The sequence below is a fragment of the Solanum stenotomum genome, chromosome 6 (assembly GCF_019186545.1).
Source record: "Solanum stenotomum isolate F172 chromosome 6, ASM1918654v1, whole genome shotgun sequence".
Taxonomy (NCBI): domain Eukaryota; kingdom Viridiplantae; phylum Streptophyta; class Magnoliopsida; order Solanales; family Solanaceae; genus Solanum; species Solanum stenotomum.
This window is the reverse complement of record NC_064287.1, coordinates 26,285,022-26,308,755: the sequence shown is the minus strand read 5'-3', so window position 1 is coordinate 26,308,755 and position 23,734 is coordinate 26,285,022. Positions and strand designations below refer to the sequence as shown.

The 23,734-nt window shown below is 35.5% G+C and overlaps 2 pseudogenes; one reads left to right on the top strand and one right to left on the bottom strand.

The window, feature by feature from the left end:
• Positions 1-548: 548 nt before the first annotated feature.
• LOC125868623 (kinase-interacting family protein-like) lies at positions 549-7,865 on the top strand (annotated as a pseudogene).
• A 1,614-nt stretch (positions 7,866-9,479) lies between these two features.
• Positions 9,480-16,833, bottom strand: LOC125868622 (uncharacterized; annotated as a pseudogene).
• Between the last annotated feature and the right edge of the window lie 6,901 nt (positions 16,834-23,734).

Here is a 23,734-nt window from a genome sequence, read left to right as displayed (position 1 = left end):
AAGGATACTCTCATTTATGAAGAGGTACCAGTTGAAATCCTTGATCGTCAGGTTTGAGGGTTGAGAAACAAAGAACTCGCTTCAGTCAAGGTTTTGTGGGGGAGTCTGTCGTAGGAGAGCTACTTGGGAAGCAATGTTTACATCTCTACTTTATTCAGATAGGGAAAAACGTTGTGGTGACTCAAAAAATAATCAATTAATTTAATTATAAAAAAATTTAAGAATTTTTTTTTTTTTAAAAGAGTCACCACCTAAATTTTGGAAAAACTAGGAAATCAATTAAATGATCTACGAAACCATTGGATTCTAATTAAGGAGTTCAAGTTATTCTGAAGGAAAGATGTTAGGCATCATTCGAAATTCACAATTGTGAATCCCGACTGAGTTCATTATTTCAAATTAAGGAGGAGATAAAACAATATGCAAGTATAATAAACATGAAATAAAATGAAACAATAATATAAAAAATGACCTAAAGGTTGCCTAACATCGATATATACAAATTAATTAATAAAAAATATAATTCGAACTTCATTCAAATAGCTTCAATGGAAAGCGACTTCGGGATACCTGTAGAGACACTTAGTAAAAGTATTAATAATATATAAATATGAATTAAAATAAATGATTCGAATAATAATTTAAAAAATAAAAATCCGTCTTATTAGCATGGAAGACCTTGGAAATCGACGATAATTTCTTCATCGACCAATTTTAACAAACAACATATATAAACTTAAACTAAATTTCCGTCTTTTAAAATAGAGAGGCCTCGAAAATTGACGGAAGATTTTTTCATTGCCCAATTTTAACATACAAAATATATAAACTTAAACTGAATTTCCGTCTTTTAATATTGGGGAGACCTTGAAAACCGACGAAGAGATTTTTTCATTGTCCAATTTTAACTTGAAAACTAACAAAAGACGATCTATAGTCAAATGCAACAAGCAAATGATAAGAAAAAAATAATAACAATACCTACTTAATAACAAATAGTTGATGGAAAAGTTAATCACTACATACGATCAATTCTAAACAAAATAAAAATAAGAAATCAAACTAGCAAAACATTAATAACAATAGAATAGTAATAGAAATTTAAAAGCAAACACATAACTCATAAATATCAAAAGAAATATTAGTAAGCATAATAACAAATGACTGAACAATATTTAACAACAACAGAACTAAAATAACAGAAAAAAAAAAATCCTAATAACATCAAGGGTTGTGAAAGAAAGCATCTAAACAAAAAATAATGATAAAATAGTAACAGTGAATAAGAAATTAATAAAGCAATCACAAAGATATATTGACAAATAAAATGGAAAGTTAAAAATAAAATAAATAAGTAAAGAAAATAACCACATCACCTAAAAAATTGAGGAACATGCAAAATTAATTCACCTAATAGCAACAAAAATAGAAGAACTAGAGATAGTATGATGAACAAAATTAATTACTTAAATATTAAAGCAAAAGAATCCGTAAATGGAATTTATAATAGTGCTTAAATTGAGGAGCAACAATATAAATAAAAAAAATAAAAAAAATATCCGTATGAATTAGCGTAATACAAAAAAGCTTAGTAACATAACAGAGCATCAAGAAAAAGACAACTAGAAACATAACAAAAATAGTGCTTATAATCACAGAAATATACAATACAAACCCACAAAAACGTAAAATCTGTCCATAAGCAAGAAAAATAAGAAATCAAAGTATAGTAGAATATTACCCAATAACTAAGTCACTGGAGCAAGTAAGTTCCAGCCAGGTTTAATTGTTTTTGAGGTTTTCACTGTACCCCAAGCTTCATAGGAGATGGAATTTTAGTGGCCGTGTGGTGTTGTTCTGACTTAGAGTCATTTTTTGCCTGAACTCTCTGATGTGGAGGTGGCTGAAACAAGGAAATGGGGGTCCTTCGGTGGCTTTTTGCTGGAAAACGGATTGGGGTTTTGGGATTGTTCGCCGGAGCGAAGAAGAGGAGAATGGAAACGGTGGTGGGCTGGTGGTGGCTTGCTTGCTGTTGTTGACCGGTTTGGAGTGAGATTTGATGGTTTTGGGTCACGGTTTTGGTCGGGTTCGCCGGAGATGGCGAAGGTGAAAGGGTCTGGCAGTTGGCTGGTTGCTATGGTCGGAGTTAAAGGTGGGGTTTTTGGGTCGGAAAAGTGGGAAGAGGAAGAGGGGTCATTTGAGTGGCGTTTTGGAGGTGTTTTGGCCGGAGTTCAAGGTTTCTAGAGGGCGGTTTTGGGTCGGAGATGGTTGTTGTCTTGTTGTCTGTCGGAGATAGGGGTTACTGGTGGCCATTTCAGGGAGGAATGGGTTTGATTTGAGGGGTCGGTTTTTGGTGGCTGTTTCAGAACAGTGGTGGTGGATTCGGGTGGTCATTTGGTATGTTATCGCCACTGATAGTAAACAACAAACAAAAGAGAGAGGGGAAGGAAGCTTGAGCGGTTTTTGGGTCGGAGTTTTGTGTTATCGAAGCTTCGCCGAATTTCGGGATGGTGACAGTCGAAAAATTAAAGGAAAGGAGAGACTCTTTTGGATTTTATTAATTTGGAAACTCTGTCTCAAATTCTGAAAAGTTATTTCACCACCCCTAACTTAATCACTAAGAAATAGATTAAATAGAAGATCGAAAATCACCTATAGTATAATATCACTATCTTAAAGCTATGGGTCAAATCAGTATCTAATAAAATATATGTGTATGAAATCTTATTTATATTCGAATGAATATTTAAATTGTGTAAAATATCAAAATTAATATTAAAACATGTAACAAATAAAATGAATATTAAAAAATCTAATGAAGTAACTAATGAGATGTAAAAAATGCAATTTAACAAAACTAATGATTTAAACAAAAATGAATAAATATTTGAACGTATTCAACCGGCTGTAAAAAAAAATAATGTAATTAAAATTAACTGACAAATAAGGATAGTTATCCATAATTTTTTCTTAAAATTATAAAATATGTATTTTGAACTATTAAATAAATAAAACTTCACAGTTACGAATTTTGAAAATGTTAGGCCAAAATTGAGTGTCAGCAACTGTCCCTTTCGTTTGGATATGATTGATGAAAGAAATCATGGACAATGAAAATTGACAAACCCAATTTTGGCCGAACACATGACCTTCATATAAAAGTGTGGATGGAATGTGGTGGAATTCGATCCTCAACTTGCTTCCAAAAGGTTTCACGTTGTGCTGCATCTTTGTTGACGTAGTCCACACCTATGGCTTAGTTGAAAATGCATCATCTTGGATGTTTCTCGAAAAACAAAAACTCATTAGTAGAGACAAAATTAAAGAAAAATGTAGCATCCTTTACGACACGACGAATGAAGATGATTCATCGGTATGATATAAATGCATGTCCATCGGTAGGATGAATGAAGATGATTCATCGATAGGATAAAAATGCATGTCCACCGGTAGGACGAATGAAGATGATCCATCGGTAGGATATGAATGCATGTCCATCAGTAGGACAAATGAAAATGATCAATCGGTAGGATACGAATGTATGTCCATCGGCAGGACGAATGAAAATGATCCCTCGATAGGATGTGAATGTATATCCATCGGTAAGACGAATGAAAATGATCCCTCGATATGATATAAATGTATGTCCATTGGTAGGACGAATGAAAATGATCCATTGACTAGTCTATTCCCACACCCACACGTGCCTCTGCTATGCAACCTTCTGGATAACGTCTATTGCGGATATATGATTTGAATGTACCCATTTCTCTTTCAGTGGAATACATCCATCGATTCTGAACTGGACATCCTAACTCACTTCATTCGCCAAAGCAATAGGAAATTGAATAATTATATCAAAAAATGTCGTAGAAAAATTCGCTCCAACTGATTTATAGCTTCTCTAAGCTCTACTTCTAAGCAATCTAGTTACTCCAATGTGAAAACTTTTTGACACAAACGATGGAAGAATGAACATAGATGAATCAAAGCAATAGCCACATGATCCGAAAGGATACTTTTAATTGTTATTGGAAGCAAGTAATGTAACGTGAAATGAGCATCATGAGTCTTATAACCAGACAATTTACTTTCACCTAGTTGTACACACCTAGATATATTGGAGGCAGTGCCATCATGTAGATTGGATTTCCTTAAAACTCAACAAAAAATGATTCTCTACATTTGTCATTGAGAAGAAAGCTTTTGAAAACTTTGTTCTCTTATTATCTCATGTATCTTTTGGATGAAGATTTTTTCTAACTCTCATCTCTTTCAAGCCATTCTAGGCTTTTGCATCATCTTTTGTTTTGCCAGGAATATCCAAAAGAGTTCCAAGTATGCTATCACTTATGTTCTTCTCTATGTGCATTACATGATGTTTAAATGTCACAAATTTATTTACCGACATTTATTTTACATTTGGACCAAATGTCATAAATTTTAGTGTCGGGGATTTTTTTTAGATAATTGTCGGGAAGAATTTGTGACATTTATTTTGTGACATTTAGGTGAATGTTGAAAAGAATTTGCGTCATTTACTTTGCAACATATATGTAAATGTTGGTAAGATTATTACGACATTTTTTTTTGACATTTATGTGAATGTCGATAAGAAATATATACATTTATTTTTGACATTTAGGTGAATGTCAGTATGAGATATATGACATTTATTTTCAACATTTAGGTAAATGTCTGTATGAGATATATGACATTTATTTTTGACATTTAGATAAATGTCGATATGAGATATATATGACATTTATTTTTCGATAATTGGGTAAATATTGATATGAGATATATGACATTTATTTTTGACATTTACGTAAATATCGGTATGAAATATATGCCATTTATTTGTGACATTTAAGTAAATGTTGATATGAGATATATGACATTTATTTTTTCGACATTTATGAAATGTCACTTAAACTTTCTGACATTTAGATTAAATGGTGGGAAAACAAATTTCAAGACACTTACTTGTGACATTTATAAAATGTCACATTGAAATTTCTGACACTTTAGTTAATGTCAAAAAATGCTATTATTGAATGTCATAAAAATTGGTGACATTAGTTTATATTTTGCTAAATGTCATATTAATATTCTAATGTCGCTACCAAGTTTCTTTAAACATCTCAGAAAAATCTATATGTAGTTTTTCTCAAGACACAAATACATACAAACAATCCATGCATTCAAAACTATCTTCTTCACGATAAGCAAGAAATATTATATAAAACAAATATTTTGTAATATTATAATCAAAGAAAGAAATAGCAATATAATATGTTTTCTGTAAAAGTAAACAATGTCAAAACAAAATATCTTTTCTATCTCAAGTAAAATTGACATCTAAATAAATGTAATAATCTCAACATAAAACTAACATATTAACTCCTGATTCAAATGGAATTAAAATCTCCAGTAAATTTGCAATAAATCTTTATGAAATCATCAATCCAAAAGTCGAGCCTGTTGAAGTTGATACTTGACGTCAATTTCCTTAAAACTTCTGCACAAGAAATGCACATAAGAAAATTTATAACTATATAATAATAGAAATTAGATCCCAAATTATCTAGAACAAATTGGGATATCAAAAATGACTAATTGAATGTTTCTAAAAACAAACATATAAAGGAATTGATGCAAAAGCAGTAATTATATACATGAAATTTTCCTCTTTTTGAAAGAAAAGAAAGATCTTGTTGTTTTTTCAAACATACCCACTTTTTTTTATTTGTGCCAACTACGGTAGTTCCAGTCTTCTTGATCATGTTAGCCTGAGAAAAAACATTAAATTCATTATTTTGATACTTTACGAAATACAAAACTTAACATTTCAGCTTTAAAGACTTCAACAAAGTGCACTTCTAGGAATGCAGGGGATCTTTAAGAGTCAAAGCAACACAATACTAGAATTTTGGTATCCTGCTTGATACTTCCCCATAGGAAAAAAACATGACTTTCCTAGTTACTATGTAGCAGTTCAAACATTAAACGCATAACAACAATAGAAGTTCCATAAACATCATTGTCCAATGAAATTGCTTATAGTCTGGTTCAGACTTGAATCTTTAAGAGAAATCTCAATAAGAGTACATCCAACAATCGAATAATCATCTCCTAGGTCGAGTCATTTTAAATATCTATTGTACCACTTACGAGATCTTTGCTTGGGCTTGGCATTAAGAAACATCAAAACAACATGTGAAGAAGTTCTATGAAAGTTCAAAACTTCCTCTGATGCTTCTTTTGACTTATCCATGTCCATTTCCCAGAAAATCGTCCGTCTTTCCAACCCAAAAATGTGAGCATGTTCATCAATATTAATAAACTTTAAACCTCAAAGACCCAACTCAAATCACTTGAAGTGATCCATTCATACTTATATATGTCCCCATACCTTGGTAAAAAAAAAGGTCAACTTGAATTTTCATCCCAAAAATCCAAAAAAAAACTGTGAGCAAATTTTGTAGACCAAAAGTAAAGCATAAGTTCGAGAACCTTATCAAGGCTATTTTGGAAGGTATAATTATAAAAGAAGAAAAAAAGTAAAGCATAAGACTAAGCTCACCAATCTCACTTGTGGCTGAATACTATATATACCATCAAGAGTAATCAAATTACACCTTCAAAGAAAGCAAAGACAAAAATGTGTAGAACTCAAATTTTCAAATGTTTCACTTGTCAAGTCAATATCATACATCTATTTGACTGGATATGGATTGGATTGTGGTCTTTTCTTCAGATTTTGAAAAGAAAATGAAGAAGTTTGTTGTGAATGTTCCTAATAAAGTTGATGCTGATAGTTTTACAGAACGCACTGATACTTACTACCAAAAACGGCCACAACTTCTGGCCTTACTTCAAGAATTATATGACAAGTATCTCTCTTTGGCAAACCGCTATTGCCAAGCACTTGTCAAGAACTATCATCGTCGAAATTCCTTCCCAATTCCATCCTCCCATTTTGATCATGATAATGATGATCAGTTTGACAAGGAAGAGAATAATGGATCAGATATTGTTGATTCTAATGCTGAGAGTTCATTATCATATCAGCCTCCATTTCCATCCACACAAGCCAAATTTGAACCAGACATGATCATTGCAGACTTGGTGATCATAAGTGTCGACTGTGAAATCATCCTGCACAATCTTAGTCAAGACGACAAGCATTGCAACGAGTCATCAAGGAAGATAGAGTTGCAGGAAAGCTTATTGGAGTTGTTGGAATCAGATAGGTTGATCTTGTTAAATTAGAACGCGAGATTAGGATACAAAAGGGCTTCATTGATGGAGGACAATAAGGGGTTGTCTTTAGAGTCTTTGTTCATGAAGAGAAATGTAGCTGAGCTTGCAAGGTTCATGCTAAGGAGAAGGGAGTATCATAGAGTTTGCGTGCTTAGTCGAAAAGTTGAGGATCTTCAAGGTCAGATATATGGATTGGAGAGGAGGAACAATGAGTATTATGAGCAGCTACCGAAACATGAAGAAGAAAAAAGGAGCAGGTCCAGGANTGAGCTTGCAAGGTTCATGCTAAGGAGAAGGGAGTATCATAGAGTTTGCGTGCTTAGTCGAAAAGTTGAGGATCTTCAAGGTCAGATATATGGATTGGAGAGGAGGAACGATGAGTATTATGAGCAGCTACCGAAACATGAAGAAGAAAAAAGGAGCAGGTCCAAGATGGGGTTGAAGGGTTGCTTAAATTGCCTGACGAGGCTGTTGTTGGCAATGTCAAAAAGAGTGAGAAGCAGAAAACTGTTGGTGCTGAAGTTGGAAAGAAAGTTACTAAGTTTTGGGACAGGGTTAAAAAGCTTGATATCTTCCTTTGTGTGCCTAAATTCAACTAAACCTATGGTAAAGATGAGAAAAAGAGGGTGTTTCTACTTAAAGTTTGCTGCATAAAAAAGATAGCTTTATCACCACAAGAAACATGTATGCTTATGAAGGCACATACATAGACATCATCCTACCCTCTTTGCTTTCAATTAAATACGGGGGGAAGAAAAAGATGATGGGAGATGCACTAAATTTCAAGTTACTTGACCACCGCAATAAATCTAGCATGTTAATATAGGAAAATAAGCAGCTTTATAGGACAGAACACAATATAATGGTCAGTAAGTAGAAAGTTTCTCACGATCCTTTTTTGTAATGATCTTATCTATGTAAATTTCCTTTTATCTCTCTTTAAGTATTTCTGATAGTTAAAAGACTCATATCCCAAAATCTAGTGTAAGCATATCCAGACTGCACAAATATATCTATAATCCGTTCCAATGATAACTTGACAACGACAAATTTAGTAACAACATTTAGAGAGTTCAGTGTCACATTTTTGTTGCTGCACATTATAAATAAATCAATACTCAGACTGGGTCTATTCAGACACCAAAAAACAAACCTGAAAATATTTGAACAACACTACATCCATAATTATCTGGTAATAAACAAATACGGAGGAATCATGCTATTTGCTTCGACTAATTTCCTGGACAAGGCAACAAAACAATCTACAAATTAATCGAAACAAGCTCACTATTTTAGAGAAACAAGACAGATGTGAAGTAGGGTAGCAATGTGCAGGAGGTGCAAACCCATAATTAGCAAAATATTGCCAAAAATAAGGTAATCCCAAAGCTTGCACCCTATACTGTGATACAATCTTTTGCGGCTAAATTGAGGCATAATGAGGATTCAAACATGGACTCAAGGCAGAAAAAAGGAACAAAAATAAGGGTGATCAAGTAAGAACTGAACAACAGAATATGTAGTCGAGTGACAGGAAAAATAATAAAACATCACAGATAGACTCAAGGCAGCATCATTACCAAGAAGAAGAGCTAAATCAGCAGGAAGAACAATGGAAAACTCAAAAAAAGAAGAAAAACAAAAACAATACAAACAATGTGGAGAGACCTAAGACACCTCAAGAACAGATGGATCAGGCCAATTCCCAAAAAAGTCACAGTCATACAAGTAAAAATATTATTACTCATAACTCTATTATTGATCTTGTTGAACAAGATCTACCAAACAGTCCAGGTACAAGCAAAAATCATCATGAAGACAAGGCACCGGCTGGAAAAACACAGGCCAACCTAGGGGAAAATTCTGTGTTACCAACCCCTATATCCCAAGATCCTCCCTCTATGCCTACTGTACTAGCAAGTATGGACAAATAAGGAAATACAAAGGCCTCTAAGATCACATGTATTGACCTAATGCTCCTATTACCCCTCAACAACAAGAATCAAAAGAAAAAGATGACCACTTAGACTGTTTATGTGTACATGATGTGGATTAATAGTTGGTCGATTAATCTATATTAAACAAGAAAGAGGAATTAATTGATCTCGTGATCATATAAATGTTAGGATTTATGCAATTAAAATAAAATTCAATATTTTAATGAAATTTTCTCTAACCTTTCTTGGGTGAACACCTGGAACAAGTGATGATGGTTATTGACAATCTTCAAGTGGGTTATCAGAAACCTATTGCAAAAGAGGAAGACTATTATTATTAAGAAAAACTAAATTTTCATTTAAAAAAAGTAATTTTCACCTGCTCTGATTTTAAATTTGCATCAATATTAATTCCCAAAGGCTCTACATATTGTATTCCTTCCTTCATTTTATCCACTATAATTTCTTCCATATCCATTTTTGCTTCTGATAATTTTCTCTCCATCACTTGGTTATTCTCTTTTGCTTCCTCTTTTGCTTCTAACAACTTTTTATCCATCGCTTCCATCTCTTTTTTTGCTTCATACATCTTCTCTATCATCTCAATTTTCATAGCTGAGGTAGCTTTTTGAACTTCTATCTAAACCCTTGAATCAAAATCTCTTTTTTCAGCCTGCGATCGTTTATATATGGGGCCATATACTAAACTAGGAGATGCTCTTTTTCCTAGAGTTCAGACAATTCCCTGAGTGTTTGATCCCATTACTTGTGAGTACACATCATTAAGAGCACTTCCAGGGACATTCAACTCAGGATACACCTCGGCAAGATCATTTATTTGTTTCTTTTCGAAAGAAAGGTAAAGTAATGAGAACTTTAAAAAAAATTGTAATAGAATGAAAGTACCTATATATTTTTAAAGAGTAAGAGTTTACCATAACTTCACCAGCTATCTCATTTACTAGTTGTTCATTCGCTCTAATGTGAGTTTTTTTAAACACCTCAATATGAGTTTGCTTTACACCATTATTCATCTTTGTCATCTGTTTGAATAGTAAGAGATTGACGTTAAATATTCACGATAAGTATTATTTAATATATAAATTCTAGAAAATAAATAGTGATTACTTCATACATCGTCTATAATTTGAGAATGACTTTTTCTCCCTGATATGTGTGGCATAGTCAATTTTTTTTGACTTTCTTTATTTCTCTCAGTCTTTTCCTAGAAATTTGAACACAACAATATATAGAAGGACATGCACAATATTGAATATATAAAAGAAATAGCCAAGAAAAAAATATAAAAAAGCAGCACAATTGAGTTTCACAAAGTGCAATCAATTTCTATACAAGAACGTGCTGTGCAGGTTGGCAAACTGGACATGTACAACAACATTATTTCTGCCAATTAGAAGAAAGGGACAAACCAGAAAGAACTTCTAGTTGTGCTACAATAAGAAATATAATCACGAAAACATGGCTTTAATATATTATGACAATTTCAATGAAATTCTCAATTAGTAGAGCAAATGCAGAAATAGAAGTCTAGCACATACCTTTGCTTCTTTTGAACTCCAATAATGAACTAATGAACGCCACTGATCTTCTTCAACTCTATCTGGACAATGAGCTAAACGTTCAATATCAGTGTTATATGGGTCATAACAATTGGTTTTTGCTTCATGCTTTGATTCTTTCCATTTAGATCCAAATGACATCATCAATATGCGCTTCATGTCATCAGTTGCGTCAGTATTTTCTTGTACATATATTTAATACACAACTCATTTATAAAAAAATATACAAAAACAAAAACATCTTTGTATATAGGTTTTGTGTATACTAAGAACCTTGATATGAACCCATATTCTATCCTTGTACATACTAGGTACAAGCCTCCAATCTTTATGATTCAGTGGCGCTAAGATGTCATTTCGTGATAGCACACCAAGTTTTGAACTCAATCTAGTTCCTTCTGACCCAATAACTTGGCCATGTTCATTCAATTCAATATGTAAATTTCCACCATCTTTCCCCCATCTCGAGTGCATCATAGTGGGACCCCTAGTTTGCTTAGATTTCTCTTCACTCTCATTAGAATCTATAAATAATCAAAGATAAAAAGAGGCAAGTTTATTATTTATATAAAAATTATCTAACTACTTTATACTATGAAAGGAAGAATAAATATCATGATATTTAATACCTGGAAGATTTTTTGTATCATGTGATTCATCTCTTTCATTTTGTGGCCAATTTTGGGCCGATTGAGGCATTGGCATACTTTCGATTTGTTGTTTTTGTTGCTCCGAGGAATCATATAAAATCTCACCTTGACTAGAATTTCTTTGTCTTTTTCTTGCCATTTCAACGAAGTTCCTCAGAAGCTATGAATCCTGCCAAATTTAAAGTAGTTTCTACTATACAAAAGTATAAAATAATATCTAACTGTCATGTCAAATAATAAGACATATAAACATATGAGATTTGAACAGATGAGTGAACAGTAAAAAACATCAAAGTCATTATTGTTCAATAATACATTGTACTGAAATAGTGAATTATACTACTATAGTAACAAAAACTAAGACATGTTGTCATCTTCATCAAATGCTTCATTACTTTCCAAAGTTTCTGGGTCAATTTCTAATCTTGGTAGTCCTTCTCTAACCCATTCAATTTCTTCTTCACTTTCAAATGTTGTGTCATCCAATTGTTCTTCAGGACACAACTCCATATGTCCTTCCTTATGCTCAATTGTTGGTGTGTTATCACCTAAATCATAAAAACCTCTTGGCTTAAGTTTAACAACAATTCGCCACTTCTTTTCCATAGGATGATCGACATAAAACACTTGTTGAGCTTGAGAAACAAAGATGAATGGTTCATCTGATAACTGATGTCTTGTATAGAGTAGATGATTAAAATTCACAAGAGTAAATCCATAATCATCTTTCTCAATATACCCCTTGTTATTGTCCACCCATTTACATTTAAACAATACAACCTTGAGATTCTTGGTATAATATAACTCAATTATGTCTGTGAGGATTCCATAAAAAGAAACCTCTGCCAATATGGGATTTTTATCTTTTATGCTTGCATAACTTTGAGTGATAGCCTTTAACATAATACCACTATTTTGAGGTTTTCTCTTAACATCACGAGACTGTGTTAAGTATCTAACTCCATCAAATATATATCCGGTCATTCTTTTTGCTTGTATTAATGGGCCAATAGCTATAGTTTGAATATCCTCAGATATTTGTTCACCAGCCATATGCATCTTCTCGACCTAGCATTCAAAAATAAAGATGTGATCTAAAAGTTATAATCATATATATAGTAATATATGTGCAAATATTTTAGATAGTTGATACTTACATGATTTCTAAACCATAGTGGAAATCTTTCATTATGAATTCGATCCACATTATGTCTTGATAGACGAGGATTTTCCTTCTTGACTTCTTTTATATGTTCACTACAGAAGTAAAACACATAACTATTTAATAAAAATTTGAAAGAAAATTATTTAATAATTAATTTCTAAGTATAAATTATGATTTAATACTTACTCATGATATGAAGTTGTGGAGGTAGAATTAAATAAAACATATATGTGGGCTTGAGAACATGTAATGTCATCAAGCATAAATCCTTTCTCTCTACTTGATCGACGACTCTGTTGTTTCATTAGATAAAACATCATTTCTCAAAGGTGGATTAGACTTAGTCTCCATGTCATCTAAATACCATGAGCAAAACATCATTAACTCGTCTATCCAACGTCCCTCTGCAATCGCACCTTCTAGATAACATCTATTCCTTATGTAGTTATTAAAACTAAGCAAGAACCTAAAATGGGCAATTTTTAGAATACAAATACAATTTCTTGTAAGTATGATAAAAAAAATAAAAATGATACCTTTCGATAAACCACATTGAGAGATATTGTAAAGGTCTTCCCAACATTACTTCTTCAGCTAAATGGATAAGTAGATGTTCCATGATATCAAAGAAGGATAGAGGAAATATTCTCTCCAAATGGCATAGAGTTTTTGCAACTCGATCTTGGAGTTTTTCTAAGTCACCTATCTTCAGATCTTTTGAACAAATGCCCTAAAGAAATTACTTAATTCAATCAATGGCTTAAGTACATTCACTGGCAGGAGATTCTGCAAGGCAATAGGAAGGAGTTGTTGCATTAAAATATGGTAGTCATGACTCTTCAGCCCATGCATTGTGCGTTGCTTGAGATCAACACAACTTGAGATATTTGAAGCATATCCGTCTAGCACTTTCACATCTTTTAACACTTGTAAGAGTCAATACTATTTGCTTGGTATTAAGGTCATAGTGCATACTTATCATTCTGCAATGAGGTATCTGATGGCTAAAAAGGATGCAAAAACTGAGGTTGATTAGATGGGTATTGTTATTGCAAGTGTTCAATTTTGGGGACAAAAAATCAGGTTGCCGACCATTTGTCTAGATTAGAGGAGGAAGCTATGTTCAATTTAGGAGATGGGGTTGAGATTAATGATGCATTCCTAGATGAACATGTATTGGCTGCTACTTATCATCTTATCCCTTTGTTCACAGATTTTGCTAACTACTTGGCAAGTAATTTGGTTCCATCAGATTTGTCATTTCACCAAAGGAAAAACTTTATGCATGATGTAAAAAAGTTCTTCTGGTATGAGCCTTACTTGTTTCGTATTTGTGCTAATGGGATTATTCGTTGCTGCATGCGGAGGTTGAGATGATGAGTATATTAGAGATGTGTCATTCATCGCCTGTTGGTGGGCACCATAGTGGTATTCAAATGACTCATAAAATATTGTAGTGTGGGTATTACTGGCCTACCATCCACCAAGATGCTCATGATTTTGCCAAATCTTGTGACTGTTGCCAAAGAGAAAGATGAATTTCAAAAAAGCAAGTGCTACCTATGAATCCGATATTGGTGATTGAGTTATTTGATGTATGGGGCCTTGACTTCATGGGTCCATTTGTAAGTTCACATGGGATAAAGTATATTCTTGTTGCGGTTGACTATGTATCGAAACGGGTGGAAGCAATTGTGCTTTCAAACAACGAGGGAAAGAGTGTCACCGCATTCCTGAAAAAGAGTATCATCTCCTAATTTTGTACACCTAGGGCGATTATCAGCGATGCAGGTTCTTACATTTGTAATAAGTTTTTGAAGGCTTTGCTAGAGAAATATGGAGTTCGTCACAATGTAGCTACTCCTTACCATTCGCAGTCTAGTAGGCAAGTTAAGGTGTCAAACTGAGAGATAAAGCAGATCCTTGCAAAGACTATAAACGCCAACATAACAGATTGGTCAAGAAGTCTTGATGATGCTCTATCGGCCTATCGCACCACATTCAAGACTCGCATAGGTATGTCCCCCTATGATCTTGTATATGTAAGTCATGCCATTTGCCAGTAGAGCTAGAGCATAAGGCATTGTAGGCGCTAAAGAAGTTGAATTTGGATGTGGGCGCCGCATCGAGTCAAAGATTGAATAACATGAATGAGCTTTATGAGTTTCGCCTAAAATCATATTAAAGTTCAGCCTTGTAGAAGGAGAAGATGAAGATGTATCATGATCAAAAGATTGAAAAGCGTGAATTTGTTGTGGGTGATCTAGTGCTTTTATTAAACTCAAAGTTACACTTTTTTCCTGGCAAGCTCAAGTCCAAGTGGATCGGGCCATTCAGAGTCACGCAAGTATTTCTACATGGAGAGGTCGAGCTCGAGAACAAGGATAGAATGAGGTTCAAAGTAAACGGGTAGAGGATCATGGTCGACATGGGGAAATCAGAGAGTGTGCAAGAAGTTATTGAGACCTATTATCTTGATAAAGTCTGAGTAATCAAGGTGTTTGTGTCGTGCTGCAACGTTAAATCAAGCTCTGCTTGGGAGGAAACACAACATGTACAATCTAGCCAACTATAGGTTTTTCTTTTCAATATAGGAGTTTTATGCTTTTTATTTTTATTTTTGTAGCTCTTTAGATTAGTGTTTATTTTTATGTTTTAGAGTTGGCTAGATATAGAATAGGGTCCGTGTCTAAAATTATCCAGAAAAATGTATAAAGAATTTCCTAATAGTTGCTATGTGTGAAAGGATAAAAAGGATAAAATATGTAGAAAATAGCTATGCAGTGGTGTACGGGCCCCATTGATGGTTCGTTGGTCAATCCACAGACCATGGATGTCGTCCATAGATCCCAAGTAAGTTTTCTATTTTTTCTAAGTATCAGACCGGCCTACAGACCAAACCTACGGTCCATAGCTCGACCCATGGACTGTCGATGTGGACTTGTGGGTCGAAAGTTAGCGTTCTACCTAACCCGACCCAGACCCCAATTAATATAACCCTTCAATTTCGAAAACATTCCTCACTTCCAAAATTCCATCCCAAACATTTTTCAACCCTCCAAATACCAATATTCCTAAATTAATTCCCCCAAATCACTCCCAAATCAATTACCCACATCCCATACAATCGCTCTTCTCTCCCATATCTCCATTTTCTCTCCCTAATCACTCCCATCTTCTTCCCCAAGTGATTTGACTGTCCGGGTTCAGTGTCAACATTGTTCTAGGAGTTTTTTGAGTCGATCAGACACTAATCATTGTTGTTTACTTGTAAGGTAAGTTGATATCCCCCAAATTTTGAACATTTCATAGTTTCATATTGAAATCACAATAATGAACATGACCTTGGGTTGTAAATCAATTGTTTGAATGTTTAATTGTACTTAGAAGGACCCTTGGAATGACGACATGTGAGTGTGTGAGTAAAATCAAACAAATCTATAGGTTGTTAGTCTAATAAGAAGTTTTAACTTAGAGTTTCATTGTGTTGATTATGTTAAAAGTTAAATTGTGTGTAAACTGGAACACTTAGGATGATGAACTACCGAATAATGTGTTGAAATGCATGTGTAGACCTAGTTTGAGTGTGTTTTTGTTGAAACATGGAATTAAGTTTGAGTTCAAAATCTAAAACTTGGCACATGACTTCAACCCACTGACCATAGTTCAAGGTCCGTGGACTAGTGGCACACACAAAATTTCCTAAGTGTAGAACGATGATGTGGACTATGGTCCATCGTTCCATCGACGAACCATTCTGCACATCCATGGTTCCAACATCAGAAACCTAATTTTGGGTACTCTGAAAAATAGAGTGGATCCACGAGCCATCGTTCCATCGACAGACGGTAGGTATCTCCCGTGGGTCAACAGTTCAGCTACTGTCTTGATTTTTTTTGGTTTTTGTTTGGGTCCAATTCTTGTTATAAAATTCTTCCATATGTTTTATTGCCTTGTTTTGGTACTAACTAAGTTTCCACAGGTACCATGGCTCCAAAGCAAGATCCTAGTTACTCTCGAGCGGTCAAGTCCAAATCAGTCACCCTTTCTTTCGACTGATTGATAAGAAGAGTGACCAGGAGTATGTTCCACCCACCACCAGAGGTTCCCCCACTATACCACAGATCACTAGGAGACAGTCCCAGCAGGTGGTGTCTACCAGTGATGAGGCCACTGCCCCTAGTCTGAGGAGGGGGCCACATTGGTTGGAGAGACACAGTTTGAGTCAGCCTCATTGTCTTGCTCTAACACTAGTGGCATCGCTGATTCTACCTTTGAGGCCGATAGCTCTGACAATATCATGGTCTCTACAGAGCTTTCACCTAAGGCCAATGAGTAGAGCAGATGGTGCGTTGCAGGCAAGTTTCAGTTGTGTGAGAATGGGATGATGATGAATAAGCACCGGTGGATAACTCAGACTGTTACTGAGGAGCGCAGGGTCCTTACAGGTAGCCTCCATACTGCACCTGTAATTGAGGAGCTCTCTAAGAGACACATATTCTAGTGGATGGAATAGAGCCTCGGGACCTAAAGTGAGAAGATGACCATAGAGTTCTATGCCTTTTATGCTGCTAACGTTCGGAATTCGATCTCTAAACGGGCCAAGCCCACAGCTCAGCCTCCAGTGCAGTCCACTTTGGTGCGGTGGTTCACAATCGACATCTCAGAGGCTATCATTCCCCAATTTGTATATGGCCCATCCCACACTCTTCCTATTAATACGGAAAGATATAACTACAGGATACATTCAACCGAGAGGGTCTTTCTAGAGAGATGCTGAGTAGAGGGAGACACTTTTGTGGTAGTTGGCACTTCATATTACTGTAGATGGGGAGCGCCCTGAGTAGGTTCGTACTCCCTGGGTATTAGGAAGGCTACACTAGGCTATGCTACGAAGTTCTTCTGGTTGTTGGTTTAGAATAGACTGTCCCCGACTCAGGCAGACAATGTGGTTACATGGGACAGGGCCGAGATGCTGGCAACCATTATGGTGGGTTTGGAGATTGATATTGCCCACATTCTGATTGCAAAGAACCACGATGGGGCCTTCAAGGCCACCACCACCCTGCCTTTCCCGTGTCTGATTTTCTAGCTCTGCAGGGATGCTTCTGTTTTGTTTGGCATTGTGACCGATTGCTTGATGCGACCAAGACTCTAGACATCGACCTCATTCGGGATGATGCCAACCTTGCTGCACATCGGAGAGAGGTACAGGTTGAGGTACCACCTTTGGGTTATGATCTTGCTGTTGATGTGAAAGAAGTCCACGGTGATGACTCTACTATTCCAGCCCCACTGCCACTAGCCAGGCCCCGAGTTCATTCCGAGCCACACCTTTTTCAGGGTCCACTCATGTTCCTCTAGCTCGAGTTCAGAAGTTTGAGACACATATGGCCACTTTGCTTCACCATATCAAGCCCTGGATGCAGTGGTCTATTGTGGAGTTTGAGGCGAGGATAGAGCAAATGATGGATCAAAATATTTAGGCCGTTCATAAACACCTGGAGGCTTTCGAGTTGAGATTCCTGAAGAGGCCCACCCTTGCCATCGATTTCACCACATTCCAGACGGAGTTGGCTAGCCTCCGTGGTGATGTTATTTCACTCCTAGCCCCTACTGAGACTGAGCCAGATTTTTCCCCTACGGTACTAGAGGATGAGCTGGAGATGACTGCTCTTTTTGGCGATACTATGCCACCACCAGTCTCTTCCCGTATTGCTGGGATGCGCCCCGGCTCCGACCACACTTCCGATACTGAGGAGGCTCGACGATTGAAGAAGAAGGAGCGCCAACAATTTAAGGAGGCCCAGAGGGCGTCTATACTTGATAAGGAGAAGAGACAACAACAGTCCCATGAGACAGATGTTGTCTCATCTGGCATTCCAAGCACTTCTGATGGTGCTCCCGTAGTTGGTGAGGGCGCTATTAATGGCGTCCCTATTGTTGATCCAACAGACTTTGGGAAATCAGACCCACCTAATTCTTGAGAGGTTTTCGGCGCATGTACGCCACATGTTTGCTTCACCCTATGTTTTACTTTTGATTTTTATGAATTGAGGGCAATTGCACTTTATTTTTTTTGGGGTGGGGNTCAGACCCACCTAATTCTTGAGAGGTTTTCGGCGCATGTACGCCACATGTTTGCTTCACCCTATGTTTTACTTTTGATTTTTATGAATTGAGGGAAATTGCACTTTATTTTTTTGGGGTGGGGTAAATGGATTGTGAGTGATAGGGTGAAGTCTGAGTAATCCAACTCATAATCCTCTCTTAGGGTTTTCTTGCTTGTGTTCTTTTCCCCCAAGATATTGTTTTACTTTCTATTGAACCGGTATGTTTAGGATTGTTTGTGTAGAAGTAAGTAGAAGAATGAAAGCATGATTAAATGAAAATCATGAAAAACTGATACCCATCCAAAATGTTTGAAATGTGCTAGATCTTTAGGCTGGATGAGTTGAATGTGCTGGATCTCAATATGACATGATAAGGAACTGATTTGACCTCATGAATTAAGCTAAAACATGAACTGGGTAATCAAATAATCTGATAATGAAACAATGTGCCAAGTGTGTGTGAGAAAAGTTTGAAGGTTCAGACAATATGTGCTAATCTAGAACTTGCCCCATTGGCCTGCTAAGATAATCTTTGCTAGAAGTTGGGAAATGATCATAGGCCCTTGTTCAAATAAGTCCACTCAAGCCTACCAAAAGAAAGAAATGTTCCCTTTGACACAAATATTTGAGCCTAATGTATACCACTTTTTTCAATACACCTAACTCACATTCCCTAAAATAATTATCTTTGCATCGGTCCCTCCTTGGACATGTGCACCTTGACTTAGGCCAAAAGCCTAAGTTGAGGGTGGCTAATTCAAAAAGTTACCTTGATCTTGGACTTGGTCTGACACTGGATATTGTGCCCCTCAATTCATGCAAAATATATAAGTTGAGGGTGGCTATGAAAGAGGAAACCAAAATAAATGGGTATGAAAAGAGTTTGTGAAAAATAAAGCAAGTGAAAACAAAAAAAAATAGAAAAAGATGTGACTTTGTGCAAAAGAAACAAAAAGATGAATGACAAAAGTGTTGAAAGAAACAAAGAAGAATAAAGTGAAAGAAAAAGAAGAAAGTGAAATATAAGAGTTATAAAGTCAAAAGTTACATCTGTGCGAAAGAGAGTCAAGGGAAAGAGCAGAAAAGTTAAAGATATCAAGATTTGGTTGAGAAAAGAGGTAAAAACCTAGCCTAATGTCAAGGAGGGCAGAAAGTCACTTAAAAGTACCCAAAAGTACCCTACTTGACCTTGAGGCTACGCTACAAGCTAAGAAAGTCCTATAGTGATCCTAACAACTAGTTTGGAGAGTCTAAGCAGTGAAAATAAGGGCAGGCCTATGGTATTGAACACTAACTATACTTGAAGTCACTTCTGAGCGTGAGTGTTGAATGAATCCTAAAACTTGAAATTCATATTTATTGTGTGTGAAAAAGGATTTAGTAAGGGCTGATGAGTCCACGATTTGGACTTATTTGGATAGATTTTTTGTCCTCAAATGCTATACAACCTTAAAAAATGAATTCAATAACTTATTTACTTTATAGTAGCTCAATAATGATGGCGTAACACAGGGTTATCATCACAAGTAAGCCTAGCCTGTACAAATACGACTATACTCCAAAAACAGAAATTATGCCCAATAAAAGCACTTCATGTCGCAACTTAGATTTGAAACAGAAAACAACCAAAATGGAATTTATATCCTTAAAAAAGATGTAGGTACATCTCTTAAGCTTGCAAATAATCAATAATCACCGCAATAGACTCTTTGTACAAAAAGATATAATCAAAACAGAAACAGTTGAACATACAGGATTTCAAATTCCAGAATCTGGACAGAACATGTCATATGTTGAGTCCCTTATTTTGTAGTAATAAAAGCTAAATTATAGTTTACAATAAACAGAAGAGTTGTAGGTATAGGAATCAGCTTTCCAAATCATATTTATTCACTGAAGAAAGAGTTATACAGAACGAGAAATTCTAAAAGTACTAAACACTACTCAGCTAAAAAAAACAAGTTTTGATTACTCACTTAAAGGTAGGATGTCTCGACTTCCAGCTAGAAGGACCAAGGTTTTCTCTTGTGATTTTGATGAACAATAGGTTAGAAAATGTTCTTAAGTTCTTGGACTTCAGTTCCAAATGAAAATCACAAGAGGAGGTGTGATAATATAGTCTTAAGAGTGATGCTTAGTCACATATACAACTGTCACTAAAAGGTGCTTCCCCAAATTATTCTGTGTTGCCCAAAATGTATACATATACACCTATATGTATATAATTGATACCAACACTTTCAATTCATATGAAATTTTAATTATAAAAATTACGTAAATATCCCCACACAATACCTTAAATTACGAGCACAATTTATTTTAAGCAAGGTTTCAAATATCACAAAATTTCAAGTTCCCAAAATAAGAGTAAAACATATTGTAGTAATTAAGATATGATGCATTGCCATGCAAGAGTTGGTCTAGTATTTTAGGGGTGTTACAACTCTCTCCTCCTTAAAGAAATTTCGTCTCGAAATTTACCTTACACTAGTCCCGGAACAAGTGCGGATATAGGGTCCTCATGTCTTCTTCTCTTTCCCAGGTAGCTTCTTTTCCAGAATGGTTCCTCCAAAGTACCTTTACTAAGGGGATTCTCTTGTTCCTAAGTTGCTTTACTTCTCGAGCTTGAATTAGAATAGGTTCTTCATTATATGTCAAGTCAAGATTAACCTCAATAGATTCAACAGGAAGAACATGAGATGGATCAAAATGATATCTTCTGAGCATAGAAATATGGAAGACATTGTGGATTTTGTCTAACTCAGGTGGCAATGCCAATTTATATGCAACTGGTCCAACCCTTTGAAGTATCTCATAAGGTCCAATAAATCGGGGACTAAGTTTTCCTTTCTAGCCAAATCTCATAATCTTTTTCCATGGAGACACCTTTAAGAATACTTTATCTCCAACTTGATATTCAATATCACGCCTTTTAAGATTAGCGTACGACTTTTGTCTATCCGAAGAAATCTTTAGACAATCTTTGATAATTTTTACCTTGCCCTCTGTTTGTTGCACAATTTCAGGACCAATAAGCTTTCTTTCACCAATTTCACTCCAACAAAGAGGGGTCCAAAATTTTCTTCTGTATAAGTCTTCATAGGGAGGCATTCCAATACTCGATTGGTAGCTATTATTGTAAGGAAATTCTATCAAAGCCAAGTGTTTGTTCCAACTACCTTCAAACTCCATAATGCAAGCTGGAAGCATATCCTCCAAAATTTGTATCACTCTTTCCGACTGGCCGTCAGTGTGAGGATGAAATGAAGTGCTAAACCTCAACTTAGTAACCAAAACTTCCTGCAAGCTACCCCAAAATCTAGATGTAAACCTTAGGTCCCGGTCTGATATAATAGACACAGAGATCCCATGTAGTCTTACAATCTCATTAATGTACAACTCGGCTAAACGCTCAGGTGAGTAATCCATCCTGATTGCTAAGAAGTGAGCACTCTTGGTTAGACTATCCACAATCACCCATAATGCATCATGATTTCTCTGAGTGCGAGGAAGTCCAAAAACAAAGTCCATAGTTATTCTCTCCCATTTACAATTCGGCATCGATAAGGGTATTAGTAAACCCACTGGGACTTGATGTTCTGCCTTTACTTATTGACAAACCAAACATTTAGAGACGAACTTCGCAATGTCTCTCTTCATACCATCTCACCATTAATTTTCTTTGATGGTCTGGTACATCTTTGTACCTGTAGGATGCATTGCATATGGTGAAGTATGTGCTTCATTCAATATTTCTCTCCTCAATTTGTCATCATTAGGGACACATAACCAGTTTTGATAAAATAAGCCAACATCCTCCGTAAATGTAAAATCAAGTTTTTCCCCACTTTGAACTTCTCCGGTCAATTTTACAAGTTTCTCATCTAGCATTTGTGCTTCTTTCACCTGTTCAAGTAATATTGGCTTTACTTGTAATTACCAATAGCTGAACCATTTGAATCAAGTGTAAAACAAACATTCATGGCTCTTAATTCAAGGAACAAGGGTAAAGGACTCAAAGAAATGCTTGAGAAGGATTTCGACTTAAGGCATCTGCAACCACATTGGCTTTACCTAGATGATAATCAATCATGCAATCATAATATTTGATGAGTTCAACTCATTTACGTTGTCGAAGGTTTAGCTCCTTTTGAGTACCCAAGTACTTTAAGATCTTGTGATCAGTAAATACATGACATTTCTCTCCGTATAAATAATGCTGCCATATTTTTAAAGCAAACACTATAGCAGCAAGTTCAAGATCATGAGTAGGATAATTAAATTCATGTTGTTTTAATTTCCGAGAGGCATAAGAAATTACCTTCCCTGCTTGCATCAAAATGCATCCGAGACCATTGTGAGAAGCATCACTGTATACTACATACTCTTTCCCTTCAATTGGTAGAGTAAGTCTAGGCGCTTGAGTCAACAAGGATTTGAGAGTTTCAAAGCTCTCTTGACATTTGTCATCCCAAATAAACTTTACTTCCTTCTGCAAGAGCTTAGTCAAAGGAGAGGCGATAATGGAAAAGCCTTTCACAAATCTTCAGTAGGATCCTGCTAAGACCAAGAAACTTCTTACCTCAGTCGGACTTTTGGGAGGTCTCCATTCAACAAATGCTTGTATTTTACTAGGATCCACCTTCACACCTTCAGTTGATACAACATGTCCAAGAAAAGCTACTTCATCAAGCCAAAATTCACACTTGGAAAATTTAGCATAAAGTTTTTTCTCCTTCAAAATTTTCAAAATAATCCAGAGGTGTTTATCATGGTCTGCATTACTTCTCGAAAATATTAAATTATCATCTATAAAAACAACCACAAACTGATCAAGATAAGGCTTGAATACTAGATTCATTAGATCCATGAATACTGCAGGAGCATTTGTCAATCTGCATGGCATCACCAAAAATTCATAATGACCATATCGAGTTCTGAAAGCAGTTTTAGGAATATCTTTCTCTCTAACATGCAGTTGGTGATATCAAGACCTTAAATCTATTTTTGAGAATACTTTAGC